The sequence below is a fragment of the Myotis davidii genome, unplaced genomic scaffold, assembly GCF_000327345.1.
Source record: "Myotis davidii unplaced genomic scaffold, ASM32734v1 scaffold130, whole genome shotgun sequence".
In the NCBI taxonomy this organism is placed as follows: Eukaryota; Metazoa; Chordata; class Mammalia; order Chiroptera; family Vespertilionidae; genus Myotis; species Myotis davidii.
The window spans coordinates 5,614,239-5,636,862 of NW_006285040.1; the positions used below are offsets into that span (position 1 = coordinate 5,614,239).

At 40.2% G+C, this 22,624-nt stretch overlaps 1 long non-coding RNA gene across 1 annotated transcript; it reads right to left on the minus strand.

The window, feature by feature from the left end:
- Positions 1-1,077: 1,077 nt before the first annotated feature.
- On the minus strand, positions 1,078-13,058 carry LOC107181767. Its single transcript, XR_001512468.1, has 3 exons — positions 12,985-13,058; positions 1,836-1,918; positions 1,078-1,373 (listed from the first exon to the last, which is right to left on the minus strand). It is a non-coding gene; the product is annotated as an uncharacterized LOC107181767 (long non-coding RNA).
- Positions 13,059-22,624: the final 9,566 nt, after the last annotated feature.

Sequence of the window (22,624 nt, forward strand, 5' to 3'; positions counted from 1 at the left end):
TATACACACAATACAATATACCAATGACATATGATAGAATTGTACACCTGAAACCTATATAATTTTATTAACCAATGTCGCCCCAATAAATTCAATAAAAAAGAAATTCTTCTTACAGGAAATTCTGGGGGAATAAGATTTCCATTTCATTATAGAAACAGACCTCATTGAGACAGAATTCTGAAAAGAAAGACCATTTATAGACTATTGACTCTAGTCTGATGTAATCCACCCCAGTTCAGACAGCTTATATTTAACAATACTTGAAGGGGTTCACTACCATGGGAATTTATAAAAATTACTAAGTGAGTCTTGAAAATGACTGAATCCATACTCTATGGCGAGAACCATAGAAAATTCATTGTAAATTTAATATAGCACCCTAACTATACATAAATAATATATAGTGATTCCTATTATGTGTCCTAGCTTCCCCCTTATTATGAAACCAGATATAACCTTTAACCAAACAGTCTTGGTTCTCTCTGGCTGCTTCTGTATGCCCATATTACTCTTGTTCCTGGTTTTGATTCATAGTTAGATAGTAGAAATTCAAACCATATCACACTCAAACACATTTTCTCCATTTGTGCCCACTAATGGCTTTAATCTAGACAAGACATCTAAATTACAAGCAAAGGTGTAAATGAAACCCTATTTGATCATTGCTTCCCCCTAATTCCCCATACCCCAGAGTCATCTCGGGTTGCCGTACTATAATGCAATCCAGGCCCAGCCTCCACCATGGCTTTTCAGAGTCCAGGTACATCAAGATCAATCTCTGTTGGACCTATTGGCTAAAAATGTTTCCAATGAATCCGAAAAGGTAACTGTAGCATCAGAGGGGTAAAACTAGATCAGGTTGGCAGTGGATGGATGGTTTAAATTCCTGTGAAATTTAACTGTGGAGTGGCTCCTTTTATAAGCAAAATGCAGGGTTCAAACTCTTGAAAGTCTGCCTGCAAATGAATTAAGCCTTGATTGGAATGGCATCATGCATTGTAATACTTTCCATTAAGTAAATGGCTTCTAGTTGTTGGATAAAATATTCAATATTATCACTGAGATTTGCATTTCTCTGGCTCACAGCACTTGTGGTTCTGGGTGATGCCTGGGATAGCAACAACAGACTTTGCAGGCAAGTCCAGGGGAGCATATGAAAATAAAAATGGCTGATGTCCCGGAAGGGATGAACTTTTACTTCAAACTCGGATTTAGGTAATTGAAAATACATTGGGAGAAATGTAGGCAACCAGATAACCAGAATTTAACATACTTCACTGGACAGGTTTTGTTTTGAGGTTGAAAATTCAGTTTGTGCATTCTTATTGTGTGAATTACTCGAAGTTTATCCATTTCTTCAAGCACTGCCCCTATAATATATTACAGAGAGCTGTTGTTAGCAGAATTTGAGTCTCTTCCCCCCCCCCCCGCAACTTATTTATCTCAAAGTGAGGTATACTGATATGCCAAGTCCTCTGTGCAGTGAACAGTCCTCAACTTCTGTTTTCCTTTCTTAATGAGCTAAGGAGGTAGGCTGAAATTAAGGAAGTGAATATTTGTAAAATGGCAGCTCAGAGCGACAGCCGCAGACTCGAGTGAGTTTCAGCTACCTTTAGATTCTCAGAAAGAAATAGAGGTCATATTATTGGTGCTAGCGTTTTTATTCCTTCTGTGTTTTTCAAACAGCCTAAAATAAGCATTTATGGTTTTTATAATGGTGGAGAAAAAGTTTTTTTTTAAAAAAACTTAGTTGTAACCAGTATATATTCCATATATAGGCGTAGGGATACTAGGAGGATACTTACCAAAAGGAAGTTGAAAGCAGTACTTACCTTGGAGTAATTGGGGTAACTGGTAATTTTAGTTTCTTCTCTTTTACATATTTGTTCTTGAAAATTTCTGCAATACACATTACCTGCAAAATAAGTGAGAATTTTTCTACAATGAGCATTATTTACATAATGAAAATTAAGTTTATATATATATATATGTATATTTTAAAATATATTTTATTGATTTTTTACAGAGAGGAAGGGAGAGGGATAGAGAGTTATCAGAATCAAACCTGGGACCCTTTGGTCCACAGGCCAGTGCTCTATCCAGTGAGCCAAACCAGCTAGGGCAATTTTTAAAAGTCATACCTATACCCCAAAGTAAATATTTGTACTGCAAATTCGTTCTTGTTCCTCATCAACATTGCAGGATTAGCAAGTATACGCCACGTCTATGCTTGGGACTGAGTGCAGTGAGGTTCGGAGGCTGCCTCAGGAAAGACTATGAGGTCCTGTGAAACCAGAGATCCTGCTGCTCTCCCCTCCGCCTGTTTCTTCCCCCGCAGCTCTCCAGAGGCCACGCCAGGCCTGAGTCTGGAAGAACAGCAACAGTAGTAGTCATCGTAGTGACACACTCATGCCATTCCTCGTACTTTTAAGCCTTTCCTGATCATGCTTATCTGAGCCTCGGAAGGACTGAAGAGTAGATAGCAGGCCTGGCATAAGTATTCCTTTCCCATGCGGCAGCCCCACGGAGGTTTTTAAAACAGAGGGCTTCACATTGGTCTTCTGCTAAAGACTCGTGAAAGGATTCCCAGTGTGTTGAGAATAATTTAAACTCTCTACAAGAGGCCCTGCCTGGTATGGCTAAGACCACCTCTGTGACCGCATCTTTCCCCCTTTCCTGTCGGAAAGCTCTGGCAACACTGCCCCCATCTACTGTTCAGGACCTTCACTTGGTGCTCTTGTTCTGGGTGCTCTTCATCTTGCCACCAAAGAACCACCTTCTGCTCAGGCTGACTCCATTTTATCTGTCTCAACTTAAATGTCTTCTTTTCTCTTTTTAAATATGTTTTTATTGATTTTTTAGAAAAGAGGGGAAGGAGGAGGGAGAGATAGAAACATCACTGAGAGAGAAACATCAATCAGATGTCTCCTGCATGCCCCCTGCTGGCGATCAAACCCACAACCCAGGCATGTGCCCAGACCAGGAATGGAACCAGAGACTTCTTGGTTCATGGGTCGATGCTGCTAAACCACTGAGCCACACCGGCTGGGCAAATGTCTTCCTCTTAAAGAAGGCTTTCCTGACCACCCTTGTTAAATAAGTGTGTTCTTACCTCTCACCCACTTCATTCTGTAGTAGTTGTTCATGGTTGCGTAACAAGTCACCTCAAACCTTTGTGGCTTAAAACAACCAACATTTATTGTTTCGCACAGTGCCTATGGATCAATAACCCAAGAATGGCCAGGCTGGGTGGTCTGGCTCATGTCTCTCATTAGATGACTGTCAAGGCCTCAGCCAGGGCTGTAGTCACCTGAAGGCTTGGGGTTGGAGAATCTGTTTCCAGAGGAGCTCACTCACATGCCTGGCAAAGTAGTGCTGGATGTTTCTATTTCCAATGAATTATTTACTTGTTTATTACTTATCTCTCCCCATTCATTCATTATCTGTCCTCTGCGCCCAGCCCAGTGCCTAACACATTGTTGATACTCAATAAATATTTATTGAATGACTATATTTTAACTCAGCTGGTTGTTTAAAACAGGAGATATAAATAGAGATAAAATAAACACTGTTGGTTAATGTTGACTTCGTCCAAAAAACTGAAATGGAATAATTGGTTGGGTGTTGGAGGAGTTTATTTCTTCTTTGGTTAGTGAAACACTTTTAATTATTTCAGTTGGGAAGCTTGTAATGTACAATTTAATTTTTTTCATAATTTTCTTCTTTTTTAAGTGAAACTGTTCATAATATTTATCTTGTGTATACTTTTCTGTGGGATCATTTTATGTCAACATATTCATGAAAAGAAGTTATAATTAAGAAATAATAAAAATAAACACTTACTACCACCATATTAGATAATCAATAGGTAGGAATGACAAAGAAAACTACTATGGTTACATGTTTACTTACAAGTTTCCCCCCACTAGATGGTAAAGTCTGGGAAGCTACAAATGTATGCCCTATATATCCTTGCACTCAAGTTGGTCCATGAATCAGTAGCATCCATTTTATCTGGGATTTTATTAGAAATGCAAATCTTGGACATCACCCCAAACCTAGTGAATCAAAATCTGCATTTTAACAAGTCCTCGATTCAGTTGCACATTAATGTTTGAGAAACACTGCTCCTTAGTACAGAACCTGGGCTTTGCATTTAAAGAAGTCTTTTGTACTTCAGAAAACTGGAACATTTGCTCTTCTGGAGTCAAGTTCAGGAATAAAAGGGCCCATCTTATAACTGAGGTGCTTCTAATTGAGGAGATACTTTTGAAACCGGAAAAGTTGGCGTTCGTGCTACCTGTCACTATCAGGACCTGTAAGTAGAAGCAAGGATTGAATCTTTATGAGCGCTTTATCCAGATGGCCAGCGATCTGAGAAGATGGGCAGGTTATGTACCCTAAAAATACTGTCTTACATCTCATTTCAAGCCAACCCTTTTAAAAATATATTTTTATTGATTTCAGAGAGGTAGGGAGAGAGAGGTAGAAACATCAATGATAAGAGAGAATCATTGATCAGCTGCCCCCTGCACGCCACTACTTGGGATCGAGCCCGCAACCTGGGCATGTGCCCTTGACCAGAATCGAACCCAGGACTCTTCAGCCCACAGCCAAACCTGCTAGGGCTCAAGCCAACCCTTTTTGTAAGAAGAAGAAAAGTGTAGGCAAAGGGTTTGGAATTCAGGGGAAAAGGTTAATCATATAAAAGCTGCAGTCCGGTGATTTTTCTAGCATCCCTTTGTCAGCTGACCGGTGATGCTTTATCTGCATCCTGGGCAGCAGACGTTCTCTCCCTGCAGGACAATGGCTCAGATACCATCTTGGTCCCTTGCAGTCATCCTGGGACAGAAATGTGGAATTGCTTTCGGGGCTCCTGAAGTCAGAGCATGTCCAGTTATATACTCCAGTCCCTGGAACAATAGCTTTCTACATGCATTAATTACCAAGCCTATTAACGGTACAACCAAAGCTAAAATTTTAACTTCTCCAGTTCCCCATCATTTTTATGCGGCACCACATGAGTTCCCTAACGTGGCCTCTGCCCTGCCTGGTGCAGTTCCTCTCACATCCAGGAGGCTGAGCTCTGATTTATCTCAAATTAGTAAACAGTTTGAAGAACCGGTTGCTTCTAGTTCCAAAAACCAAGTTTTGAAAATTGAGATTATTAAAATTATGTACCCCTGAGGATAATACTTTCCCCTATTTTTTTAAAAAAAAAAACAAAAACATTTTAGTATGTGTTTTATTTTACAAAGAAACTTTGGTTTTTTAAAAAACTCATCTATGGGAAGGCTATTTTAGTCTTGTTTCTAGACTTCAGATTAAAAAGAGAAATTCTAGCCCTGGCCTGTGTGGTTCGGTTGGTTAAAGGTTGTCCCTCATATTGATGTTTCTCTCTCTTTCTCCCTCTCCTTTCCTCTCTTTCTGAAGTCAATAGAAGCATATTTTTTAAAAATATAAATTCTATACTTTCATATTTCAATAGAAATGGGAATTGTTTATCATTCTTTTTTATTGATCTGAGAGAGAGAGGGAGGGGGAGAGGGGAGATAGACAGAGACATGGATTGGTTGTTCCACTTATTTCTGCATTCATTGGTTGGGTCCTGTATGTGCCCTGACCAGGGGATGATGCTCTATCCAACTGAGCTACCTGGTCAGGGTGGAATTGCTTATCACTCTTGTTACTGTTTTCTTTTCTTTATATTTAGCAGTTTCAGTTGTTCTGAGGATATTTCACAAAAACAGAGCAAAATGACTACTATTGAAACATAAGTGTGTGATGGAATATCATTTCACACCTGTGTTTTTTCTTTTTAGCAAAAATTTAGCTTTAGAAAATTAGAACAGTTCAATTTCCTAAAGCCATTTATATCATTGTGCCAACTAGGGCAGGGTAAGATATGATATTTAAATATTTGAGACAGTATCATTAGTGCTAAGTTGACACCCCTTAGAGAGAAGTGAAATGATTGACATGTAAGTCACGTCTCTCTTCACATTTCTAAAATCTGGCCCAATTTTATTATATTTAAGAGCAAAATTTCACCTATGGACTAATTTACTGACTATGGTTTTCATTCAGCAGTATCCATGTGCCAGTCACTGGCCGCCTTTGGTTGCAAAGAGGAAGGGGTAACATGGGCGGGAACCACCTTTTATGAAGCAATAATTTAGTCAGGAAACTCTGTTAATTATTCAGCTAGTTGCTGGCTCCTGGCATTTTTAAGATGTAAGCAGTATGCTTTCCTAATTCTAAAATAAACATGCATTTGTCCAGAAATATATTTGGAACAAGTAGAGGGCTTGTAGGTTATCAGTCTTCTTTACTAGTTAATACTCTGTTCCTCCCAAGGTGACATTTAACTTGTTGTATTTTTATTTTTTTGCAATGACTCTAGAAAACTTCCTTAGTCTTGTGTCATGTACAATTTTATCACCATTGGAAAATCTATTTCCTGACATGATTCTGAATTTGTGTTTCTTTTTCAGTATAGTCCTCACTTAGGATCTGTTGCCATTTCTGCTACTAAATTTGGTGGGTTATTTTTTCTTTTTGAGGCAAATAGCTGTGTGTGTGTGTGTGTGTGTGTGTGTGTGTGTGTGTGTGTTACTACATAGATTTGAATTTACACATATAAATGTGGGTTTTTCTGGGAAGACATACTTCATGCATATAAAAATACCAAAAGTCAAAATATTATTTGTATTTTTGCAGAAGTTTATATACATTATTAAATATGCTAGTAAGTCACGTTATTGAAGATTAGGAAACAAAATACTTTTGAAATAAAGATGCACAAGTATCTTTTGGCTATTATGCTTGACACATGGAGTTGGTGGGTTGTTTTTGTAGTATTTTATGGTAATGATCTTGGTACTCTAGTGGCCATGCTGTCATCTTGTACTTTTTAGAGAAATAAGGAGACTTTCAGGACAAAATGATGCTGAGACATGACCACTTTGTGTTAGGTTTACACAGAAGTGGGCAAGGCATTAGGAACTTCTAGCCTGTCTCCTCCAAGAAGTTTTGTAGGAGGGAGGAGCCCAGCGATGCTTGCATTGCGATGTCCTACAGTGGTTCATCAGGAAGCATGGCAACTACTCAGCACTAGTTCCTAGAGCCAGCATACTTGGAAGCTGCTGAATATGAGAATTTTTAAAGAAGTTAGCCCTCTGTTTAATTTCAGTTTGGTTCCAGATTTGTTACATATACATGTAACATAGATGGAAAGAAAAACCTAATTCCTTTCAAGTTGAATTTTTATTTGAAGAAAAGATCAAATCTAATAAATTTTCTTTCATCTTCCCTTCCTCCAGCTCACAGAAAAATGCTCAGTCCATGGCACATACTTTCCCAAAGCCTGGCCAGCACGCTCCAGGTGGCCGGCACGGTGATTCCAGGTGGTACACCCACCTGTACCACGTGCAGTCATCAAATAAGTCTGTGTCACAGGACAAGAGTAGAATTCCCGTTTCAGTTCTCTTTCACTTCTTCTGCTTATATCAAGAAAAGAGCCTCATTTTGGTGCATTGAGGTCTTGAATACCTCCTTAATCTTCTCAAACCTTTCGTATAAGGAAAAGGCAGTCCCCAGGTTCAAAGCTCTGGGTAAGCTTTAGCTAGAATTTATTTTTACAGTTGTCTTCTACTAATAGTAAATTATTTTCCATTGATAGTAGTATTATAAATTGTTCATTTAAAATAAATATTTTAAAGTATAAATCTATTAATTAGAGAAAATATTAAATTGAATATAATACAGGTGGTACATGGTCTAGCAAAAGTTAGGAAGGTGATACATGAAAGACAGCTTGGTGGGTACTTAGTGTAGAAAAAGACCAGCCTTTGGAATCAGAAGGGTTAGACCTCAAACTCACATACCTGTTTGGGCATGTACTGACTTTGTGACTTTGAGGAAATTATTTCACCTCTGAGCTTTCTTCATCTCAAAAATGACAGTAACAGTGATTTCATATATGTAAAATATGTAGTACAGTGCTTTAGACAATAAATGTAAAGTCAGCCCTTCACATCCACAAATTCAATCAACCACAGGTGGAAAATATTCCGGGGGGAAATATTACACTGTTCCTGACGTGTACTGTGTAGTTAGGCCTACCATGGTTGTGTCTGAATGAACATGTACAGAATATTTTTCTTGTCATTATTCTCTAAACAATATAGTATAACAACTATTTGCATAGCATTTACATTGTATTAGGTGTTCTAGGTAATCTAGAGATGATTTAAAGTATAAGGGAGGATTGCATAGGTTGTATGCAAATACCACACCACTTTATATAAGTGACTTCGATTTGGGTATCCATAGGATCTTGGAACCAATCCCACTCGGTTACTGAGGGGTGACTATGCTCAAAATGAAACTCCTTTCCAGCTAACTAAACTCTTTAAGACTTCATCACATAATTTCCTTAGCAAATCCATCTTGAGCCATCTCCCTACAGTGTGGTATCAATAATTGGAAATTATCTGGCCTCCACCTCTTTATAATTGGTTTGCCTCCCGTTTGTCCTTCGTATATGATGTGTAAAGCACTGAAATCTCCCGATGCATCGTGTGATATCTAAGCTAGATAAAATCTTAAGTCTGTAATACTGTGAATATGAGAGCTGAAATTATATTCTGATCATATTTTTCCTTTTGATATTCACAAAATAGATCCAGAATTTCTGGGCCATCTGGGTGTTGTGAGGTAGCCAACTTACTCATATACCTTTCCCCATTTGCATCTTCATCAGCCCATCCACACTGGCATTGTTGAGGACATGTGGATTGCATTTACAATTTACATGGCCATATGCTACCACCCCATTTTTTAATTCTATTTGTGGAATGAAAGTTTTATGGAAAACATTTTGCTACAGGGTTGTGAACGCACTTAGAAAGATCCACGTCGCACATCATGACAGCTCTTTCCTTATCATCGCCACATGCACTCGCCTCCTTATTTGAAGCGCCTTCTTTAGCATCTGGCCATACACATCCCTGTTTGCTATTATCACTCACGAAGACAACTGCTGCTGCACCTGTATATATTTGTATGGTGGCACATTTGATTAAATAGACATGCCCATTAGAATGTCAGATGTTCCAATAAATCTCCCAGTGTCCATTTTAATATAATGCAATAAACTCACTTTTCCAGCAAACCCAGAAATTGCAAGGCAAGCCTCCTGTGGACCCAAGAGTCTGTTAATTCCACATATGGCCAATTCCCTGAAGGGTGATGTTTGAGTACAGGTTTTTTTAAAGTGGGTTAGCTAACAGAAAATTTAATTCATATGATAAATCGTGTCAGGCAGCTGAGTTCCAGCATTCATTTCATCATTATCTTGAATTGTTGGTTTAATCAAGTTTCTTCACTTAATCTGAATGTGTTCAAAACTCAGCATCCTACTTTAAGGAAAACCCTCACTTTTTATTTCTTTGGTATAGTCCCCAGTTTTGTGAAATCTGATGAAGACAGCCAGTGAAGTGTATCTAATTTGGGTGGTTAAATACTGAGTAGGAATCAGGAAACCTCATAGAGTTTCTTTCATTAAAATAGCTTTATCAGAAAAGGCATTTTCATCATACTTTTGCATCTAAAGCAGTGTTATTTCCATTTTGCTTTGCTTAAATTAAAAAGGAATGAATTAAAGTGAAAACTTGGTTACATACATATGATCAAGTAAGTAGGTTGGGCTGAATGCTATGTTATTTGACAGATTCTACTTGTCTACCATAATGTAGAAGAGCAACTCATTTTACCCCTTTGATACAAAGCCAGCACAAATAATGGAGTGTATTTGTTCAGAGTTGAGCATCAGGTGCAATATAATTGTGCACTGTATTTATGTGACCCTGCCTTTTATATCCCTGTAGTTGCTCATTCATTCATTTTTCAGATGTAAATTAAAAGTGGCGATTGCAGATTAGATGTGCCAGGGCTCAGGTCGGCTATGTAAAATATAGTTTCTCTCATTCTTGGAACTTATTGGATCATGACAGAAATATAAGTGAGCTCTAGGAGAATATTCAACTCTTAGGAGAGTTCATTTACAACAAGAATAGGTAGTTGCCTTTGCTAGCAATGAAGCCTATAAATTTATTTTTCCCTTTGTTCTTGTTATTTGTTATTATTAATTCAGTTAGGAATACTGTAAAGGATTTTAAGTAATATTCTCAAGTTATCTTTATAGTCTTTCAATTGTGAATATGACTAATATAAGTAGATTCTCCTACTTATTAGAAGAAGCATCTCTTGAGAGTCTACTTTGTGTCCAGTACTGCCTGGGCTCTTTACAATGAGAAATAATTTAATCACCCCAATCTGCTGTCGTGTTTTTTAAAAGGTCATATAAAGAACATTTGACCTCTCTGAATGCTATTAAGATTATTTACATAACAATTCAACCTTGACTTTTCTAAACCAGCTTTGTGACACAGAACTTAGCATTAAATTGAACTATTTAACATTAATGCTATTTACTATTTATGTTCCATGAAATGTCAACTTCATAAGGCTTATCCTAATACCTATAAGTTGTCAAGCACCCACCAGATAAATAACTGTATTCAGCATATGAAGAATATGCTTAATACTCCTAAGCATCTCTTAATACTCTCAGTACAGCTTAAGATTTGCTTTTATTTCCCATGTGATACATTTCCCTCTGTGTCATTGGTGCCAGTAATGGAAGGTGTTTGAAAAATAATTTCAAATGAAAAGGATTAAACATGATCAATGTGAACAAAGGGGGCAAAACCTTAATATTTTGGATATGAGAGAAAAATAAGGGTAGTTTTTATTAGTTTGGACAACAGTCTGTGCAAACTTTTTCATATGTGATAACTTGCAGATAACAGGCTCTGAAGGACCAACAAGAGGCTGATAGTGCTTTTAAATAGCCGTGTTCTTCATAACGGAACATAAGCCAAAATTTGGAGCCTGATTGGTTCTAGAACATGAAATTCTAAAACAATCAATGAGTGTGAAATACAATTGGAAAGGGTAGGGAAGGGGAGGGGAGGGGGATTGGCATTGTCGAGAATGTGGAACATTAAATGGGCTTCATATTTAGAGAGTGGTAATGGAGTTGAGGAGTGCTATTTCAAAAGCTGTAAGAAATTCTATAAGAGTATGATGATGGCTTAATTGAACCATGTAATTGGGTATCTTTAATAAAGAAATTCATTCCTTGATTCTGTCTTCACTTACGAAATATGACTTTGCCCTAGCCTGGTAGTTCCGTTGGTTAGTGCATTGTCCCTATGGCCAAGGTTGCGAATTCAATCCCCGATCAGGGCAACATACAAGAATTAACCAATGAATGCATAAATAAGTAGAATAACAAATATCTCTCTCCCTCTCCCTCTCCCTCTCCCTCTCCCTTTTCCTCTCTCTCTCCCTCTTTCTCTAAAATCAAATTTTTTAAAAAAAGGAGAAGAAGGAGAAATAAGACCTCTTTTCTCCAGGGGTGATATCATCTACAAACAGAGATAGATTCACTTCTTCCTTGATGATTGCATAAGTCAGTGAAGATACTCAAAACTGAATTGTACACTGGTATTTCGTGGACTCAAAGCCTAGGTTGATGGCTTTCCCCAGCCTGTGCCTCAGACCTTCTGTCTTCTCCTGACAGCTTGGTACAGTGTCAGGTGAACTGCCTCCTTTGTCATTGGGTTTATGAGGCATTATAGTATATTAATTATTTCTCTGCTCTTTTTGGTCAGCTGCTGCAACATTTTCTAGCTAAAGACAGCAGTGGAACGGTGCTGTTTTAGCCCCCGCCCCCCCCCTCCCCCAAGGAGCTCCAGAAATAGCAGTGGCAGGCATTTGGAATTCATTTAATTGAAACATGTTTTTCAAATTTTACTATATCTATTTTCATGCATCTATTTAATGTATATTTTTCTTTTTCCTTTCTAGGAGATTGACTATACACAAGTACTCCTGGGAGGATCTAATACTTATTTTTTAAAACTCCCTTAGATGTCCAAATCCTTAATCTCCACTGATTACTTTTCATTTCCAAAGATAATTTGATATAGTTTAAAGAAATTTGGAGAACAAATGAGTAAAGACTTTTCAAAGAGACTCTGAATATTTAAGACAAGACAACACAGATACTAAGTTTCAGGCTCCAAAATATCTTATCAGACCACCAAGAGGTTTTTGAAGCATCATGTGATGCTTGCATAAGTTAGTGAATCTCAACTAGGAATTCCCCACTGATAATGTCAGGGGCATTGACGCCAAATGATTTTATGTTATTAGAATGACTAGGCTATGTGTGAGGCAGTTCATGAATGTGATTAATGAGCCAGACAAACACCACAAGGGTGCTTTCTTAATGCTTGAATCATATTTGCAGTTGGAGGAGGCTAGATTTTTGTTTGTTCTATGTGTGAGATTTAATCTGGAAATAGTTTTCAAACATTTTTTTTCTTAGCAAATTTTAAACACAGACTAACCAAATTATCTTCTGTATTCCATCTATTTTACAGCACTAAGTCATTGGGTCGAAAAGCAATGTATCCAGTTTCATAAACAATAAGGTAAAGTCCCAGAATAATGGAACGGACTTCAGTTATCAGTTTAGGAGGGATCCACTATGCTAACAACTAGAGTCTCTGATCCCAGCTAAGGGACTCCAAGATAACTTGACTGAAAGGCAGTAAAACAAGAAAAGCTCAGAAATAGACATTGGACTTTGGTTCAAGATCTCATCGGATAGTTCAACAGTGGTGAGGTTTGGTGCAACATGCTTCTCTAAAGTAATCTCCATGTTCTCTCTCAGTTTTTTCACTCTCTAGTTACTATTTAATCTACACTAATCTATCCATCACCATCATTTAATGAAATTACTCCTCTCAAGGTCATCTCCATAACTAAAGGACACTACTTTGTTGCCAACTTTTCAAACTCCCAGCAGCATTCCACATAGATTGCCAGTGTCCTTGAAATACTCACCTCTTGGCATCTGTGATGTCATATCTTCATTTGTTCTCTTCCTCCGTGAATACTGCTGCTACTGCTGCTCGTCCTTCTCCTCTTCCTCCTTCTCCTCCTCCTCCTCCTCCTCCTCCTCTTCCTTCTTTGTTAATCCTCACATGAGGATGTTTTTCCCTTTGCTTTGAAGAGAGGGGAAGTGGGGGAGAGTGATAGAGAAACATCAATGTGAGAGAGACAGATGGACTGGTTGCTTCCCACATGAACCCCAACCGGGGGTGGAAAGAAAACCCGCAACCCAGGTATGTGCCCTTGATGGTGAATTGAACCCATGACCGTTCTGTGTGCAGGCCAACACTCTAACCACGGGACAGTGAATGCTTTTCCTTGACCTCCCTTGCTGATTTTTTTCCTCTCCCCAACCTGGAAATATGTGAGCCTCTCAGTGGTAAGTCTTGGTACTGCATCTTTTTTTTTGAACTCACTCTCTCCCTAGGTGGCCTCATGTGTGCTTGTGGCTTTCAACATCAACTATAACCTGTATGCTGAGGACTTCCAAATCTCTATGTCTAGCCTGACTCTCCCCTGAATCCAGAACTCATTTATCCAGCTGCTATTGACATCCTCTTAGATATCAAACAGGAACCTCCAATTTAACGTGTCTAAAAATGGAACTCTTGATTCTCCCAAACCTAGTCCTTCCCCACAGCCAGTTGTTCAACCCCCAAACTGGTAGTCATTCTGATTCCTCTCTTAGTCTTATTACCTGCATCCAATCATTCACCAAGTCCTGGTCACTTTTATCTAAATATGTTTCAAGTTCATCCATTTCTCATCATTAATTTATTTCACTGAGTTTCAGGCCATAGGCATTCTCTTAGCAGATAACTGCTATAACCATTAACAGGAAACCCTGCTTTACTTGTATGGCACTACCATCCACTCTTTACATAAAAGCAAAATTATTCTATTTTGTTATTTCTTATTATGAAGATCTTCAAATATATACAAATGGACAGAGTAGCATGAATTCCCATATACCTGTCACCCAACTTTAATAGTTATCAATTCATTGAGAACCACATCTATTTTCTTGCCTCCTCTAGTATTTTGACACAAATTCCATATATTATATCATTTTAGTCCTAAATATTTCAACATATGATGTATAAAAGGTAAAGGCTCTTTTAAAGTACAACCACAAGGCCATTAACACATCTTAAAAATTAGTAAGTTTCAATATCATCAGACATTCAAAACGTATATTTCTGAATGTCTCTTAAATATCATGATTTTTTTATAGTCACGTTGTTTGAATCAAGGTCCTAATAAGGACCACATATTGATTGATATGTCTGTAGGATTCCTCTTCCATTAATATCTCACTTGTCCACTTGCTTTTCCCCCTCCTTGCAATTGATTTGTTGAAGAAACCAGACTGCTTGTCCTGTAAAGTTATAGTCGGGGTTTTGCTGATTGCATCTCTGTAATGTTACATGTTCTTTCATGTTAACAACTGCTAGGATGGCTTCATAGGTGGTATTGTATTCTTCTATCAGAAGTCATATGTTTGGTTGTATGTCTTTTTTTATAATATTAGTATCCATTGTGCTTTATATCTAAATCCATTAATTCATTAGCAGTTGCATAATAGGGATATTCTATTCATCTTCATTTATTCACAAGAATACTTCTGTAAAGAAGGGACTTCCTTTTGTCTACTTTTTACATTTCCTAGTGGTAAAGTTTGTATAGGAATAGATTTGCCTCTTAAAAACATAAACTGGATTGTGTCTCTATCTTGCTTAAAGACTTCCTGTGGCACCTCCATGCACAAAGAATAAAATCTATGACCTACACACCCACCACATAGTCTGACTCCTCCATCATCTTTTTCACCATGCTCCATCACATTCTCTACCTATTAATTAAAATTTAAACTAAATATAAAACTTGAAGTTTATTGAAATTTATTGGAAAAGTAAAGCCCTTTTCTGCCCCAAGATTTTGTCCTTGCTCAGAGAAGTGCCTAGTAGGCTTCTTCTTGACCTTCAAGCTGCAATGTTATCTCCTCAAGGCCTTCTCCGACAGCTTCACTTAAGGAGCCTGCTCTCCCTCATCACAGCTCCTATTTAATCCTTTCATAGCACCATCACAAGCTGTAACTATCTTCCTTGTTTGTTTATTGATCATTTCCCACCAAGCATGCTGGCTCTGGAAAGCAAGGATTTTTTGCCCACACACCACTGAATCCTAAGGTACAACACAACAACTGCACACTGAGTGCTTTTCTTTTTTTGAATGAATGCCACAAACTTGCTGACCCTACATATCCTCACCTATATAAATGGGATGCAGGGATTAGCTAGGTGATTGCAGGATTTCTTCCAGTTTTTAATGTTGTTCTCTGAGAACATTAGAGACCAAGACAAAGATCATCTAGTGCAATGCTGCCCGAATTCTTTATGTTGTGGTACCTGGAGCAAATGATGTTTGTGATGGGCAGGCCATTGAGAGAAAAGCTGATTTGGTGGTTGAACAGAGGACCACAGGAGTTGGCATAGGGAAAACATTTCTAGACTCAAGAGGGTGGGCTTACAGATTTAGGGCAGGAAACTCTTCTGAGTTTATACTTTGAGAGCTCCCTGACTTTTATGGCCCTCAAGGACTTAGAGGCCTAGGACTTCCTGCTTGTCTCTGCATTTTGAAATGCTCCTTCCCCCTGAAAAGTCACTTTCTCAGGAAATCCCACCAACTTAACATTATTTCAAAGCACTGTCTTTTTACAATGCAAATACTTCGGGCTCCGTTGAGAAGGTTATGGGTATTTTTCATCCTTTGTGTGAATTAGCTTAAGTAGATTGCTCTCTTCCTAGAGTCTGAGGTATCAATGGTTTGTTCAGTTTAAGAGAGTCAAGGTGGAAGGGGGCAACTTTGGAGCTTGGGTCCTTGTGTGAGCTGAAGGAGGACAAGCCTGACTCAGCACAGTGGACTCCTGTGGCAGACCAGGGTGGTTTGGATACCCTAGGAGTAAAGACAGAGGGCTTAGGTCAGCTCGTCCCAAAGATTCAGTCAATTTCCTTAATTCTGGAGGTCAGAATCTTTGCCCAAGATGTTTATTGCCAGTAGAGGATACAGAGAAACCCAGTATAGAATCCATGCTATATAGATATCACTGAGGTCAGCAGGCACACATAGAGAACCAGACTGGCACTGGTAGCAGAGGCAATGCCAGGGCACCTACAGCATGCGATTGGTGCACAGACCCATCCACTCATTCAAACAGCAACTCCTTTCCCAGGACTACTACTCACTGCCTCCTCTTCCCCCAGAGACCAGAAGAGTAAAAAAGAGATTAGCTTGTAGAGAAAATAAGGCCCAGGAAGGAGGGGGACCCAGGCCTCCGGATATTGCAGGTGAAAAGAGGTTTTCCTCCTTCTCCCAGACCTGCACCCTGATCTGGATAAATTCCCCTGCCTCTTCCTGCCCATACTTCTGAATAGGAGCTTACACTTTGCAGAAGGAGAATTTGGAGAAGCTCTTCTGGAGGGATCATGCTGAGGCAGTCACACTGTGAAGGGATTTGAGGCATGCACAGTTACATACTTGGTAAACTATGGTGAGTGCTAATTTTGAGACCTTTTTCTTATTATACTGGAATTGCACTTGGGTCTTCATTCCCCTGTAGTGTGCTCAGATGACATGCTGAGGAACTCCGTAGGATATGGACTCCATTGCATTCTTGTCTATAGTAATATCTTAGATTTCTTGACTTAGATTTCCCAGACTAAGAGGTTAAAAAAAAATCACAAGATATTTAAGTTATAGCAAAAACAAAACAACTCTTAATTTCATGGAATCTTAGGTTAGAAGACAACTGATTTGGACTCCCCCTTGTTGCATGAAATTCTACATGCCACTGGTTTTCGGTGTGTCCTATCAGCCTTTAACACCTATGCTTGAATAGTGTCAGGGGTGGGGATCACCAGAATTGTCTATTCTCCTTGCAGTGACAGACAATTTATGGTCTTCCTGGCCTTAAGTTAACATTTGATTATAAATTATCATCAGTCTTTATTACCGCCCCCCCGCCCAATCACACAGAGGACATATGATAACTTTCCAAATAAGTGCTATTAGTTATTGTGTATGAGGACTTCTTTTGACTCCTCTATAAGTTATCCAGCTGTCCCAACTGTTGCTGGTCTCCTAGAAGGAGCACTGGAAGCCTCCTTTTCTCCAAGCCCATGGCAAACCTAATCTCATGGGTTTTGTCCTTGGTCCTTTCCTTCCTTCCCTTTTCAGGAACTTTGTTCCATCTCCCTTCTCTCTCTGGGTCTCCAGGGTTTCCCTTAGCCACAGACTACAAATATGCCTATTCTACCCTCTACTCAACATTGCTCTACTCAACATTACCTACTCTAAGAAACTATCCCATCTCCTGATTTCCTGTCACCATCAAATTTATGAAAAGTGTAGTGCACAGTTATGCCCTCAGTTCTTCATTCCTTGTAGCATCTGGGTTCTGTCTCCTCAGCTTTGTAGAAATGTACCTCTGAAGGACAGTAATGTCTTTGAAACGGACTTTTATCAGTCTTCAGGCTTCTCCTCCTTGCCAAGCCCACTCTATAGCATATATAGCATATACCCCCTTCTGTCTTGACAACATCTCCTTTAGACTCCCAGACTCAGAGTTCTCCTGGTTATCTTCCCATTTCTGCAAGTGGCTTTCCCCACCACTTTTATTTTTTTGCCTCCATGGGAAAGAATTTCTTTAAGGTATTGTCCTCAGACCACTTCTCTTTTCTTTATCCTCTCCTCCTTGGTAATCTTTACCTCATTTCAGTTTCATTTATTATTCTTTGTTTAAAATATGTTTTTATTGATTTTTTTTGGAGCAAAAGGAAGGGAGAGGGACAGAGAGATAGAGACATCAGTGAGAGAAGAACATCATCAGCTGCCTCCTGCACATCCCCCACTGTGAATCCAATGGTTGACCTCTTAGTTCTTGGGTCTACGCTCAACTTCTGAGCCACACCAGCTGGGCTTATTTACTATTCTAATAGGGGTAACCCCAAGCTTCCACTAGATCTCGATCTCAACCCTGACTTATTTCTATAGCTCCATTTTAACCTTTCTGCTGAACATCTCAGAAAGGTTAAAATTGGTGGCAAGCAGGCTAAATAGCCATCTCAGATGGTGTTTAAAGAAAATTTGAATTTACTTAATGAAAAGGAGTTAGGGGGTGGAAATATCCAAAGGAAAGAGCTATACAGCACTAAGCCAAAGGGTACTGGGTCCACGATGGCAGCAAAAATGTACTTAGGACAGTGAAACAAGGAAGGGCATAGAAGAAGCAATAGGAAAGCCTAGGCTGGGCTGCTCTGGCTCACTGAGAAGTTAAGGGCCTTGGACACAGGGGTTAGCCTGGGAGGAGCTGCCACTGCCCATTGCTCCCCCTGATTGCAAGTCTCATGGGGTCCCTTAGAGGTTGGGGGATATGTGCCTGTGGGAGAAGGAGAGGAAGGGAATGGCAAAGGCATGCTCCTTGGAGGGAGAGTGCGCACTGTGTCCTTTGTCCTGAGTTATTTATGTCTCTCAGGTGGAAATCTTAGGGGAGTTTTCAGGGGAGGTACTTACTAGAATACTCATTTGCTCTCCAGGCGTGCTCTTTCAGGCTTGTGCTCTCCACTGATTGGTCAGTGCCAGGGCAGGGCGTCAGTGGTCAAAGTAGCTGGTCCTGAGGCAGCCATGTCTGATTTTGCTGTTTTTCTGGGCTTGGAGCTGAAATATAAGGGAGGCCTAGATGTTATCTTTAGAGAGGAATTTCAGGGCGTCTAAACAGCCTGACCAACAACATGGAAGATCAGGCGTCCAAACCGAATGACCAGCACTATGCGAGGAAAGAATAGGTTGCCCTGAGCGTGAGGTTCTTGTTTTCCCTTGCTGGTGAGTTTCTGACCTGGCCCAGTATCTAGATGCCACCTTCAACTTACGATATCCCAAACATAGTTTCCTTCTTAACCTATTTATTCTCTGGAATACCCATTTCCTCTCTGCTATTCTCCTCTTTCCTCCCCGCCCCTCCTCCAGACCCCCCGCTTTTTTAGGACATTGCCCAAAATCCTGTTCAAACAAGTTCTAGATCTACAAGTCATTTTTAGGTTCTTCTTTTTCCACACAATTTCTGTCTACTCTCTTTTTATAGCTTCTGCTCCCTCCTGTCCATTCCCATTGCCCCAACTTAAATCAGGCCCTTGTAGCCTCTTGCTAGTATGTTGGTGTATAGTCCACTTGGCATTCCATTTACCATATTTACTGCTGCCAGATGGTAGTGGAATTGCATCTTTTGTGGTGGTTGAGTATTAAAGTTATTGTTTAAGAAGAAAATTTCTTATTGTTAACATTACTCTTTAAAATGCCTTATATTGCCCATAAAGCAAAATCTACAGACATATTGCTTCTTAATAATTTAACATTACCAGTTTTCCTCCACTTTTGGAAGAGATCACTTCTCTTTTTGTTGACTATCAGATTAAGTCATCTGCTTGGTTTTAGTGGCCATCTAGAATGAAAATGTTTCTTAATACACCTTAACTACTTTCTTTTAAAGTGTTTTTTAAACTCAGTACTAGTCTATTTGAATTCATGTTAGTTACTCATGAGTGTGATATAGATTCTCTGGGATGTATAAAAGCACAGTTCTGATCCTGTTATTTCTGTGCTCAAAAACACATTTAGTGGCTCTCCATTGCTTATCAGACGCACCATTTCTTCAGCCTCACACTCAAAACTGTGCGTGATCTGGCTTCAACTCACTCATCTCATCCAGGTTCCATCCCAGAGAGGAATGTCTCCACACATGCTTTGCACATTCCAGTCTCCATCCACACTTTCCCTCACAGGGTCCCACTGGCGGATATACCTTGTTCTTACTCCCCATTTCTGCTGGGTTGAGCCATTCTTCAAAGATCATCTCACATGCTGCCTCTCCTGGGATTCCTTTACAGACTCTTCTCTAGCCCAGCTCAGCCAAAATCCTACTTCCTTTTCTGAACTGCAGTAGGTCTTTATTTGTACTGCATTTATAGCAAGTATCATTTTCTGTCTAGAATTTTCATTTTTATTTACTTTTTGTGTGTGTATATGTGTTAATCCTCAACTGGAGGATATTTTTTCCATTGATTTTATTTTTAAGAGAATGGAAGGGAGGGAGGAAGAGGGAAGAAGGGAGGGGGAGAGAGAGAGAGAGCGAGGGGACTGTGAAAGGTTGCAGGCCAAGCTGAGGGACCCCTCCCCCCAAGTGCATGAATATTGTGCAATCATTGATCAATTGCTTCCCACACTCACCCGACTGGGGCCAGAATTGAACCTGCAACCCTTCAGTGCAAGGACTGACACTCTAACCATTTACCACAACAGACAGGCCTTTACTTACCACATTTTTCCGTGTATAAGATGCTATTTTTTTCTAAAATCATCAGACTGAAAATTGAGGGGCGTCTTATACACAGAAGTCAGCTAAGGAGGGAGCCGCATGGGTACATAGCTGCCCATACCTTGTCAAACAGGCTTCCTCCAATCACGAGCCTTACTGTTACTGATGTCAGCTGATGCAGTGATTGGAGGTGGAGGTGGAGACTGTGCAGATGCAACAGGCACGGGAGCATTCTGAGCCCATAAAGATGTCAAAAAGTGTATAATCAGACAGTGGAGAAAACAGGAAGAACAACTCCTTAAGATGCCAAAAAAGAAGAAGACCTTAAGAGGAAAACCAGCAAAATGTTTAAAATACTGATCTCTTAATTTGGGGTTGGAAAAGTGGGGGGCATCTTATACATGGGGGTGTCTTATACACAGAAAAATACGGTAAGTTTTATGAGACTATAAGCACTATGGACAAGGTTAGTGCTTGGATCTTCTTTATATTTTTACTAGAGGCCTGGTGCACAAAATTCATGCACAGGTAGGATCCCTAGTCCTGGCCAGCGATCAGGGCCAATCGAGGCCTTCCAGCTGCTGGCCAGGGCCTTCATTCCACGCCGCCCCTTGTTGGTCAGTGCACATCATAGCGAGCTATAGAACTCCCAGTCAAACTCCCATAGGGACACTTTGCCTATTAGCCTTTTACATATGTAGATACTCTTTCACCATCTCCAACTTCAAGCACACACTCAGTTCTCAACAAGTTTGAATGAATAAATAAGTAAAATAATGCGGCTTCCCCCCCAACCTCCCATGCAAAAGAATTTCTCCCAATGTGCTGTAGTCTGGCAGTGCCCCAGAAGGTAGGACTCAGGGCTCCAAAGAAGCAGCAAACTCTTCTTCATCCCTTTAGTGTCTGAAGTCAGGCAATGAATGAACTCAACAGGAAGGCAGATGGGCAAGCAGATATATGCAAATGCAAAACTTTTTGCTCTTTCTTACAAAGCAAAGTAAACATTCTCTTTAGTGAAAGAAAGAAAAAAAGACCTTGCAAATGTACAATACAATGGCTTTTTCATAGAAGGCTTCAGGAAATGCCAAGGTCTGTCATTGGGGTTGGAGACAGTTTGTTCCCATTGTGTAGAAAGAGACCGTTAATCCCGAAGACCTGCTGTTTTAAAGGATCAGACACGTTCCAGTGCATCTCAAGTTCAGTGGGACTTTAACCTTTATGGAGAGAAAATCCCCTCCCCGCCTTGTTTTTAACTCCAGGCTGAAGGGAAGCTCTAACTCCGGGAGTTCACTGGATATAACAGCCCTTAAATCTTTCCCGATTCATACTCCAAGCCCCAGAAATACAAATCTAGCTCTGCTCAGATGCGCAGTAAGATTTTAAAGGACGGTCTGGGGGTTGAAGAGGATGGGGCTGTAATAATATATTTAAGGATGGTCTGGGCGTTGGGGACAAAAGGTTATTTGAGCCTGTCTTACATCTTTCAAGGGATGGGGCATCTTGATCTTTATTATGGACATGCAGAAAGTGTAATCCGCCCGCAGCGACAGAGGGAGTTTGACAGTGAATTTACACCCTCGGTGTTGACTTTAGACTGATCAGGGAAAATACCCGCCCTACACTCTTGTAAAATCTTAATGTACCGTGAGAAGCGCACAGCGTGGCCTGATGGACAGTGTTTAGATTTGTCCTGACGTTATTGAATCGTGGCAAGTGGCTTCCAGGAGGGAAGGTGTTGGTTTTTGTTTTTATTTTTTTCTGCACAATTACTCAGGTGTCTTATCCTGTTTCTCTCCATCCTCCTGGACTTGGGTCCTGGAATCACTTGGGTCCTAGAGAGCTCTTCCCTGCACGTCTCAGCTCGGCCTCCCGTGGGCTCCCCCCGCCCCCGCTTTTCTCTTTCTGGCCCCGCCTCCTCCGCGCGCGCCGTAGCCAGCAGCTAGACAGCTGTGTTCAATCAGAAACCACTTACAACTCCAGACGATTCAAACGGGAAACTTCGGCGTGAAGCGCAGCTCCGCTCGGGCTCTCTTTAGCTTTCTTTCCTTCCCAGGAGCCCGAGGAGCGGATCTTCCTCGCCCCGCCGCCCGGGTTTGTTCTGGAGCTCGACGAAGCCCTCTAGGGTGCAGGATCTCGCTGGGAGCTGCCTCCAGCCTGGTCATGGGGGTCGGCGAGACGCCGCAGGAGTGGTGAGCGGCGCCGAGGGTGGGGCTGCCCCGGGAC